Source organism: Aythya ferina (genome assembly GCF_964211825.1).
Source record: "Aythya ferina genome assembly, chromosome: 10".
Lineage (NCBI taxonomy): Eukaryota > Metazoa > Chordata > Aves > Anseriformes > Anatidae > Aythya > Aythya ferina.
Genome location: NC_140306.1, coordinates 10,094,161 through 10,104,733, shown reverse-complemented (window position 1 = coordinate 10,104,733; position 10,573 = coordinate 10,094,161). Strand labels below are relative to the sequence as shown.

The 10,573-nt window shown below is 41.5% G+C and overlaps 1 protein-coding gene across 24 annotated transcripts in view; it reads right to left on the bottom strand.

Moving 5' to 3' along the window:
* Nucleotides 1–234: 234 nt before the first annotated feature.
* LOC311442201 (uncharacterized protein) overlaps nt 235–10,573 on the bottom strand; it is a 32,636-nt gene continuing 22,297 nt past the window's right edge. For 7 of the 24 annotated variants that reach the window (XR_014696491.1, XR_014696492.1, XR_014696493.1 and 4 more), the window contains one exon: nt 235–1,688. The gene's annotated coding sequence lies outside the window, so the exon portion shown is untranslated. The other 17 variants (XR_014696498.1, XR_014696499.1, XR_014696501.1 and 14 more) reach the window with 17 other exon arrangements.

Sequence of the window (10,573 nt, the reverse complement as noted above, 5' to 3'; positions counted from 1 at the left end):
ATTCTCTTTGATACTTTGCCAGATTCTCTCACCAGCTGTTTCCCTCCCACCACTATACAGCTTATACCACTATACAGCTTATAGTTCATGGGCACAGATTCAGAACAGATATGAGTAAAATGAGCAAAGATGGTTATCTTTCCTGTAATAAATTGAACAGAATTGGTCCCTTTTATGGGACTTAGTGTCGTTTGATATACAGTCCTTGGCACTGGGAGCATTACCAAGAAACGCCAGGTCAATTCTCATTTATTTGCAAGAGCAATCAGAGTAGCCAGCAGAATTCACTTTAGACTTTCTATTCATTCCTTGCTTTGCTGCTGTTACATGATTGCACGGAAGATTTGTATGGTTTATAATTTTTTTCAAAAGCATTCTAATCTTTCCCATGCTGCTAAAATGAAATCCTAAATGTCTTTGGCAAGATGAAATCTATCACATTCTAAAACTTCCATGTACTTTTCGGTTTCTTTGGACCAGTACAAAGACCCCAAATATTAGCTGAATTGTCCTGTAAACTTTGAGAGAAGACCCTCTGTTCTAAGCCAGGAGAGTCCTTCTCATAACAGTACAGGTTTTCCTTTATGCAGGGTGCTTTTCACAAAGGTGCCTGTCTTCTGACCATGAGGTAGAATTAGTATCTGCAGATTCAGAACCTGTCTGATGCTCCATCCTCTCTGGAGAAAAATAAAAATAATAAAAAAATAAATGAAATTCTATTCCAGTTGAACTCAGTTGAACTAAATTCAAATATATTTAATAAATAATAATAAAAAGGGCAAACCTAACCACAACCAGACAAATCTCCTCCCAAACCTGAAATCTCTTGTCTGTCTGAATCCTCCCTGGCTGAAATTGGATGGGTTTCTGGCAGAGACTTTCCAGAGTATGCTCAGCTCTGCAGCAGTAATCACACCAGCTTCTTCAGCCTGATTCCTTTGACATCTCTGTTAGTTTTCCATTTCATAAAGGCACACAGGAAGCCAAACCTGACCTTGGTGCACTCTTATAAGAAGCATGTCAACAAAACAAAGGAAGAAAGAGAAAACCATTCCCAATTCAGTGGAGATCTGCAACACTTCTGTCAAAGTGCTGTGCATTAGCAGAGGAGTGATGGTCTCATGCAAATCACTGCAGGCTCCAACAGGAACTTGCTTCTGTTGTGTTCTGGCTCTCAACAAGTTTAATTCTAACAAAGCAGGAGTTGCTTTTCATCATTTGCTGACCTTCACTACTAGGTTGTGGGGTTCTGCCCTCATATTTGAGGGAAAGAAGCCCTCGTGTTGGCTTCAGCGGTTGTCTTTCATGATGAAACATCTTCAGCCTAATATCTTTTATTGGCAGCAACTGGAGTCAGATGCTTAAATCTCATATGGAGACTGAATATTTGCAGAAAGGGGTTCTGTCCAACTGTCTCGTGTATTCAGACATGCCTGAATGACCCCAAACATATTTCTCCTCTGTCTTCTCTACTGATCTTAAGCAACTTGATCCCCTTCAGCTGCATGGACGGTGGTAGGTCCTTTCAGATGCTCATATTAACTGGTCCCCATTGGATGTGAGAGTTATTTTGTGTTTTTTTCAAGGCAGGTATGAAGGCTAGCTGCTCCCAGGTGCTGTCGGTACTCTAGCTCCCACTTTACATTCCTCACATTCCATCCTGGTGTGTCTAGGCAGATATCTCTTGGCTGTTTAAATTGAAAAATAGTAACATTGAAGTAAGTATACTGGGGTCAAACAGAAAGTCAAGCAACTGCTTTGAGCTTAGACTAAGGGAACAAAGTGAGAGATTCTATGGACAGCAAAGTTAAAGGAACTGGCCTTTAATGCAGTAGTGCAGGAGCAGAATGAGCCCTACCAAGAGACAAATAGACTGAGCACAGACATGATGTGAAAATATGAGAAACAGCTAGTTGAAAAGTTCCCAATAATTTTAACCTCGAGGAATTCCAAAGCAGGATTAGCTGTAGCACATCCAAACTGCAAATGCTCTGAGAGTTTAGCATTTTTGGTAGCGTTTTAAAAATCCTTGTCTGCTTTGCCATTGTGTTTTTCCACCCTTTAACCAGAGAGCAAAGATGACAGAGCGGAGCTAGAAATCTGAATATTAAATACTTCACTAACCACACATTCTCCATGACCATAAAGAGAGGCAAACTGATGTGAAGAGAAGAGGCCATTAGAGTTCATCCAATAGCATGCATGTGTGAGGAAGTCAGGAGACACGGTGTAGTAAATGAAACCATGTTACTGTATAAGGAAAGATTTGGGTATAGTACCCATTACATCCGAATGGTCATATTGTGCAAGTATAGAAAACAAAGATCTTTCCAGACTTCACAGAGGAGCAAAATCTCTGCTTCATCTAGGCATAGCTGAACTGTGCAGCCAAGTGCATTAATGCCACACCAGGTCAGTCGGGCTATAATTGTCTCTAACCAGAACAGTCAAAAGTTACAGAGTTCACTTTCTGCTGGGTGAGTGACACCCAGAAATTCTTTCCAGACTTACAAACAAGCAAAGAGACAAGTTTGAACCTGAACTTCAGTGTAATCACGCCACTCAGCAGCATAAACAAACATGGCATCGATTGGAAAATTATTCTTCAGGCGTCAGTTTTGACTGATCCAGATGAGAAGTTTCCAAAGTTAGGGTCGTGCCCTATGGAGTGCTGATGGAAGAGAGGTCACAAGCCCGGAAACGAGGTTGCGAGCTGAAAAGCTTGGGAACTGCTGATCTAGACAGATGAATGGTCATGTCAAGGGGGTCCCTTAGAATATCCTTTTTCCTCTCTCCTGCTTCACAGGCAGTGACTTGAGTGAGTTTTAAATCTGACAAGACTGGCCTGTTTATAGCATGCTGCTGTATTTTTAAAAGTAGATCTCTGGAAATGAGTCCAAGATGACCAGGGAGATGGAAGCAAGGGAGGCTCTTGAGGGAAGGATGTGGGACAAAGAAGTGGAGTAGAGGCAGGTCTGTGGGAAACAGGATCTGCCAAGTAAAACAAGATTCGACAGTGTTGAGTAGAAGAAATGGAAGCTTTTTAAGGTTGTAAGAAAGCTCGAGAGTCTAACTTGGAAGGTCAAATTCATCTCCCAAGAGGTTGGAGGGACATAGCTTTACTCCTCTGTGAGGAGTCTGGGCTGCCGAACTGTATTCCTTAATGTGGAAGCAAACCTAATTTTTGGTGCAATTAATGTTTGGCCAGAATAAGGTATGTACAGCTGATGCATATAGAGAAATAAGGTAGTACATCTTTGAGTCTCTGAATGGCCTTCTTTGCTGTCCTTGTGTTTCAAAAACTACCAAAGCTAGGCCCTGAATTTATGTATGTTAAAGGAAACCACTGTTACTGGGAACTTCTGCAGGCTACTTTATAATATTCATGGTATGAAAAAGGTGGAAAATACAAGTAGACCAGAAAATTAGCATTCCTTATACTACTAATTCTGTTTTGTCATTGTTAAACATAAAAAATAAAAATAAAAAATACAGCTTTAGCAGTGTTTGGTAAAAGTCTGTGAACATTGAATATTGGTGATTCTTTGTGCCAGCAGCAGTAAGTGGTTGTCCGTGGTGTAGGTGCTCAGCCCGGGGACTCAGAGAACCACCCGGTGAGCTTCGGGTTGCTGTTGAAACTCCAATGTTGGGGTCTCAGCAGTCCGAGTCCCCTTGCAGCCGTGCCTCTGAGGTTTGTGGGAACCTGCTGAACTCTCTCCTGAGCATCACAGAAAACAAACAGAGCACCTGCAAGTCATGTGGGCTTTTACAATACTGAATTAGCGTCAGTACAAAAGGAGTGTCAGCACCATGCCATGGATATCTTGAACAATGTCTATAGCACCCTATTTGCTATCCAAGGGCATGGAGGAGGAAAGCAATAGATTTGGTGCAATTAGGAGGGAGTATAGCAACAGCGCAGGTTCAAGTCAGGGACGGGAAATAGGCCTGGAGGTTAATAAGACAACACAGATCATCATCATAAAGCAAATATCAGGTCTGTGTGGTGCAATACCTAGCTGTGGCTACATGCTAGGACCAATGCAGAGGTAAAGTCAGTAATGCCGTGTGGTGTTTATTTAGTAGCATTATGCTGAGAGGAATTAATGGCCGGGGAGGTCTTTGCATCCCGCTGCGGCTGGGGGGTTTCCTGGGTGCTGTCTTCCAGGCTCTAGGACGGAGCTGGTGGGTCCCATTCCAGCACTGAGCGCAGCGCCATGAGCCAGCGCTGTAGGTACTAGGCCGCAGGGCAAGGCGGAGCCAAGTTTCCTGGTTATCCCAATTCCTGTTACAGGGACTAAAATATTGACCTGGAGCCACAGGTGCTGAAGAGAGAGGAAGCCAGGAGAAGGTATTGTGTCTGAGCCCCTGAGAGCAAGCAAAGGCAGGCCTTTGTGAGCCTTAACCCCACCGATGGGGTGGGCTTAGGGATTTCCGAGCAAGGAAACTCTCTGCTGCTGATTGTTTCTAGCAAGATAAAGACTCCGTGAGCCTTTTTGTGATTAAACGAACTTATGCCAAGCCTGTACCTGTTTTGAACCACTAATCCTGTACAGCATCAAATAGCAGCTAATTGATCAAGCGAGTGATGCCTAATCTTCAGGCCTCCGTGTCAAGGGCCATGGAAGCTTTGCTTTTTTCAGGATGCTCCAGACTGAATCTGTAGGTAAGACCCAATTAAGACTTATATATGCGTCTCTCTCAAGTGCAGGAATAGTTTTACTGAAGCCATAGAGATCATTTGTATATAAAGTTACAGGCGTGTTTCAGACATGACCAGATTGGTGCAGAACCAGCCCTTATCTCCTGTTCTGGTGATCCAGTCTGGACTAGTCTCTACAAGTTTCTCTTCAGAGTTTAAACCAAGCCTTTGGTTTGAGAAATGTGAGGTTTTATTTTCATAATTACCTTCAGTTTTGGAGTTGCCCTTGAGGCTATTTGGAATCCATTGAAACACGTTGAACTCTAAATCGGAGGTTTCTTTATTTCATGTCAAATGCACAAATGCCAAATATTAGATTTTTTGCCCCAGTTGTGTGGATGTTTAATTTCCAAAGCATAGTATTTTCTTGTAAGAAACTGATAACTGGTATTTAATGCTGTACTCAGAATTTATCATTTCAGCTCGGCTGATTTTACACATCAGATCATATGACTTTAGTTTCCAAAGTATTTCCCCATATACCTTTTCCAGTCTGCAGAATAATTTATGAGGAAAATTATGCTGTCCGTAAGCATCTCAAGATACATGGCATCCTCTTTGCAGGGGAAGTTTTCCAGAGGACTGGCAGGAATTTTTGATTCTCATATGCAGTTTAAATATTCCAATTCTTAATTTTTTCTATTACTGCAGATTATAGAATTCATCTCTGTAGTGCCACCCTTAAAATAAACTGTTCACATGTCATTTGTCGATAAATAACATAAGGGCTCATTCCTACCTTCCTAATGGAGCTCCTAGATACTGAAGGGAACTTTTCTTGGACAAAATATGTGTTCTGCCTACCCAAAATCTGTAAGTCTTTGGAATAAGTCCTTTACGTGAAACGTAATGCTCCCATGGTAGCATTGCAGGTACGATAAAAATAAGAGATTAAAAAACATGGGAAAAGGAAAATAAACAAGAGGCTCTTCTTGCTGCAGGCTATTAGGGAGTATAGCTGTAGAAACAGACAGATGATTTCATCTAATGAAGCACCTTCGGAGTATGTGTTCTACCTGTAAACAGAAGACATTTTTTTTATATATTTCAGTATTAACAGGGCGTCTTCTAAGGAGCTGTGACCTTTAATCTCATTATGTATGGATTTGTGTATGTGAACGTGACATATGAATTTGTTACCAAGATACTATTTGAAGCAAACATCCTAGGGCCTTCCAAGTTGGCAAGCTGATGCAAATTTCTGAGTCACCTCAGCTGAAAACATTATTTTTTATTTCTACAACATTTTGGGATGCAAAGGGAACATCAGCCATCTTATCTGACTGATGCTATCATGTGCTTTCCGTTAAATTTCCTAATATATATTCTAGAGACAGCCAGACACACACATAAGTCTAGATATGAATGGCACTGAAATTAAGCAGGATTTATTCTAATTTATCAGAAAGGTGGAGCAGCTCAGCTAACTACAGCAATTGATCTATAGCAGGATAAGGTCTCAACAAGTTCTTTCAGGCTTCAATTAGTTTGCATCATCTCATTCGTTGCATTCCTGATCTCTCTTCCTTCCTCTTCTCATGTTGTCATCTATTCTTAGTTTATACAAACACGTACTGCTACATAGAGACTTCTCTGCCACAGCTGGACCAGTGGTTGAACCAGGCAGACTCCTGGCAGATCCAAGCACGGACAAGAATCTCAACACAGAGACCATTTACAAAATGGTCTGGGTGGGGTCTAACATTATAGTTTCTCTTGAATTGTTTTTTTCCCTTATTTCTAATCCTATATAACAGTGACTATTAATTAACAATCTGTTAGCTATTTCTGAGAGCTATTCTGGAACATGGCCTTTAATAATAGGGAATTGAAAAACGGCAGGGGAGTGACTTCCAGCCCTGCATTCCTTCAAAGAATCCTTTAACAATGCACAGTATTTCTCGGTGCTGCACAATATCTATTTCTGAATTCCAGCTGCAGCTAAGACTTTCTTTTTGTTCCTGGTGGAGTTGCCGGCATTGTTTCATCTAATGGGGGAGTATATTCCAAGAAGAAAAGACCCACAAAAGTGTGTTTGAAGTATTTTCACCTAATCTGAAGCATGATTTTTCAAGATCTTTCAGAGTGCCTGTAGCATAGACAGCTACACTGTTAATGACACTTTACTAACAACATACCAGATCCCTGTAGCTCTAATATAATAAATGGATTGTAGATCCCACTCTCAGCACGGATATAATTAGCAGGATTTATTTCATTCTCCTTATAAAGACTGAGTCAGTTCCCCCATGCTCTGAGCATGCTGAAATTCTCAGAGAAAATGCAGCTGAGTGCATTTATTATCACTGGAGTTAAGTAATTTTTTGTTGTTGATGCCAATGTCATCATAAATAATGAAACTTAAGAAATTTCATACCTTCGTGCCAGCGCATCCAAGCTTTATAAAGGCTGTCAGTGGCCAAGAAGTGCATTTTTAAAGTTTAGCATAAATTAAGGATTATTTATATAAATACCAATTTTTATAGGGCAAAAAATTTACTGAGAAGCACCTCACGTATATTTTCAGGCAATCAGAAAGTGAAATTTTGGTACATGTTTACAAGAAGGGGAAACTGAACTTCAGGAAGTCACATGATTTCCAGTAACAGCCCATATATAGACATGTAGATGATGAAAGCATTAAAAAAAACTACCAGCAGGTATTATCTCTGTGTAGCCATGCTCCCATATGTATGGCATAAGGCTCCTTCCCCCCCTCGTTCCAAGAATTTATATCACCAGTTATTTCGGAGAATTTACAGTTCCAAACTGAATGTGCGGTGGGTGATACAGCTTCTCTGGAAGCTCACAGTGACAGTGTCCAGTGGAAAGAAAAGTACAACCCCTTGAGTACCTGACTGTCAATAGCTAAGTAAATAAATCCCAGGCAAATAACAGTGGTACTAGAGGGAAGAATTTTATCCAAATCAGAAAGCAGAAGCCAAAAAAGGAGGGGTCTACCGTTAGCTAATAATTCGTAGGTGGGCCTTTTCTACCAACTCTTCCCAAATGACTACAAGCTCTGCTTTTTCCATCTCCCATAGAGAATGTTATGGTTAAGAAGAGAGATCTTGAAGTGATGTGACATGACCATGTCATTGGATAAATAATGTAAAAATAAATTTCTTGTTAATTTTGTTTGCATGGGTTGAGGTCCTTGTTCACCTCCAATAAAACAAGCTAATTCCCCAGGCCTGGAGTATTCCTGGTGCCTCATCGGACTCTTCCAAGCTCTGAATCAGATCTTTCTTTCCCTTCCTTGCTCCTCAAATGTGTATGCTCTCTATCCCTCTGGATACTCATGAATGCAGTATAGACAAGGTGTTTGCACAGCTCAGGGTAACTTATCCCTTTGCTGACTCCCTGGGCTACGGTTAAAGGAGGGTTCAGAAATTGGGAACAGAATTATTACATTAGATACAGTCCAAAAGTTCCATGTATTTTTCCTTCAGAGAAGGAAGCTGAGCTAAGTTGCAATAAAAGAAATTGTGGGATTTTCGGAAGAGAGTAGATGGCATAAGGAGAAAGCAATGTGTTGCAAGTGGGTAGATCCATCCCATGGGTACCATATGTTTTGAAATCCTTGCGGTTTGGATAGTGACCAGTTAGTTTCTTAGCCAGAGGCTGCCAGCTCCACCCCAGTAAGCAAGGAGTTCCTGCTGCCACAGAGCCCCAAAAGTGCCTTTGCACCCTGGAAGCCCCTCTGTCGCTTATCGACACAGCAAACAAACAAGGACCTCTGCAACAGGATGTTTGCAAAGAGAACTGGAGCTCGCTGCTTGCTGCCCGTACCCTGCTTTTCTGCAGGCAGCTACTTGAATATATTTCTGCATCGCCGAACTCGACCAAAATTCATGTTTGAAGTGCAGATTTCCTCCAGACAAACCTTGTGCTGCTGAACTCTGTGGAGGAGGGAGCCTGGCCTGTGTAGAGGTGTCAGCGCTGACTGCAGGATGCAGAATACGATCTGTAATACAGAGGTCTGGAAGATAGAAACTTGGTGTGATGAGGCCTTTCTGTTCCTATAATTAAGATATTTGCACGGTTGAGCTCCTGCTTTCATAATCCACCCCTGTGATGACTACCAAAACCACTCCTTCAGAGAAGGTCTGCAGCCAGTTATCCAGATAATGAAGAAGGGCAGGGAGAGGGAGGGGGAAGATTAGCCACAGTTAATAGAAAACATATGTCAGTAAGCCTGTGACTATTCAGTGTGTTCATCTTTTAAAATGTGGTAAGTGCATTTCCTTAGAGCACAGGGATAACCTTAGGCACCAGGAAACAGCTCGCAGTTGTGTTGTGTCTGTCATAGCTGTGGTGCAGTCAAGGCTGTAAGGGGAAGGCCAGTGGGTTGATCCAGTACCCAGATAATCCATCTGTGGATAATCAACCACTGACTACATTCAGGATGTGATTTTGCTCTTTTCTTCATTAAAGCATCTGTTGTCAACAGGCATAATCAAAAGTGCTGCCACGTTGATGTTCTTGCGTATTCTAATTACGAACTGGACTTGGAGGCGGTCTTAAGATCAGTTAAATTATATAATGTAACATAGTGTATTTTTTTTTTTTAATATAAAATGCATGGGAATGTTGACGAGGAAGTGGAGAGACTGTACAAAATTCTGTACAGTGCATGGAAATACAGCTCATAGTCATCTTTTGAAGATTACTCAACTTCAGTGGAAAACACTTAGCTTCCTACAACTAGAGGTATTCCTCTGCTGCAACTGAATCTCACTTTTTATATTGTCTCTATTATTCTTTCTAGAGAGAATCTAGAGAGAAGGATAAAATGTCCTATAGTGGCTCCTACATCTCAAGAGTCCTTAATGCTATGAGTCGTTCATGATGGGTAACTTTTTAAGTGTTTCTGGAGGAGCTTCACAGTTCTCTTTACAACCGCGTGTTGGCTTTAGGACTTTATTCCACAAGTTGAAGTCTCTCACACTTGAAGATGCAGACCCTACAAGAAGCACTCAGCAGTACCTTCAGGATCAGTCCCTTCCTGCCTGACGCCAGTGGAAGTTTCACCCTTGATTTCAAAAGGCTCCTGATTAGGCCTGAGGACTGTGGTCCTTTCTTTCCTTCATCCCTTTGCACAGTTAATGCGCTTATACTTACATAAGGTGTGCCGAGCCTGTGTGAGGGGGGATTCATGCCACACATGACAGGAGCTTTGTCCCAAAGTGCTGACGCCCTAAGTTTAGATTTGGCTCAGTGAGGGCAAGTAATAAAGAAAATATATAATGGCAGTGAGATCAAGGGTTACTCGGGTTTAGTAGTTGAATGTCCTGATGGCCACGCTGATTGGAGTGACTCACCAGCTGCAAGCTGGAAGGAAGAAGTGGGGCATCAGAAGGATGTGGCTGCATGGAGACCTGGTGAGCAGAGATTAGGAGGACAGTTCATGCCCAGAGAATAGCTTGTCCACTAATTTCATTGTTTTAAGCATTTAAGGCAGACAGGGCTAATCACTAACAAAGATGCCCAAGGGAGCAATGTTGTATCAGTTATCTTCCTGAGAGCTTGACTGTTTTGGTTCTATTTATTCTAGACAAAAGAGCTTATTTGTGATGTTTCATCTTTAGTCTGAATGTCTCTAATTTGGACATCCATTTAATTTGGAAGGTTTCCACCCGACACCAGTGAGACTGATTAAAGTCATGACTTATAACCAAACGTCTTTCTCGCTCCATGTTGCTGACCGCAGCTTTGGTTATGAATTGTGAAAGAATGTTAAAATCCAGTGTATTTTTCTCTTTGTGGGCTCTGTTTATTTTTATTTTTAACATTTTGATTGGGCAATGAAAAATGTCAGTGATGCCAGTTGCAAGTCTTTAGGTACAAATTTGCCTTTCAGCCATTGCA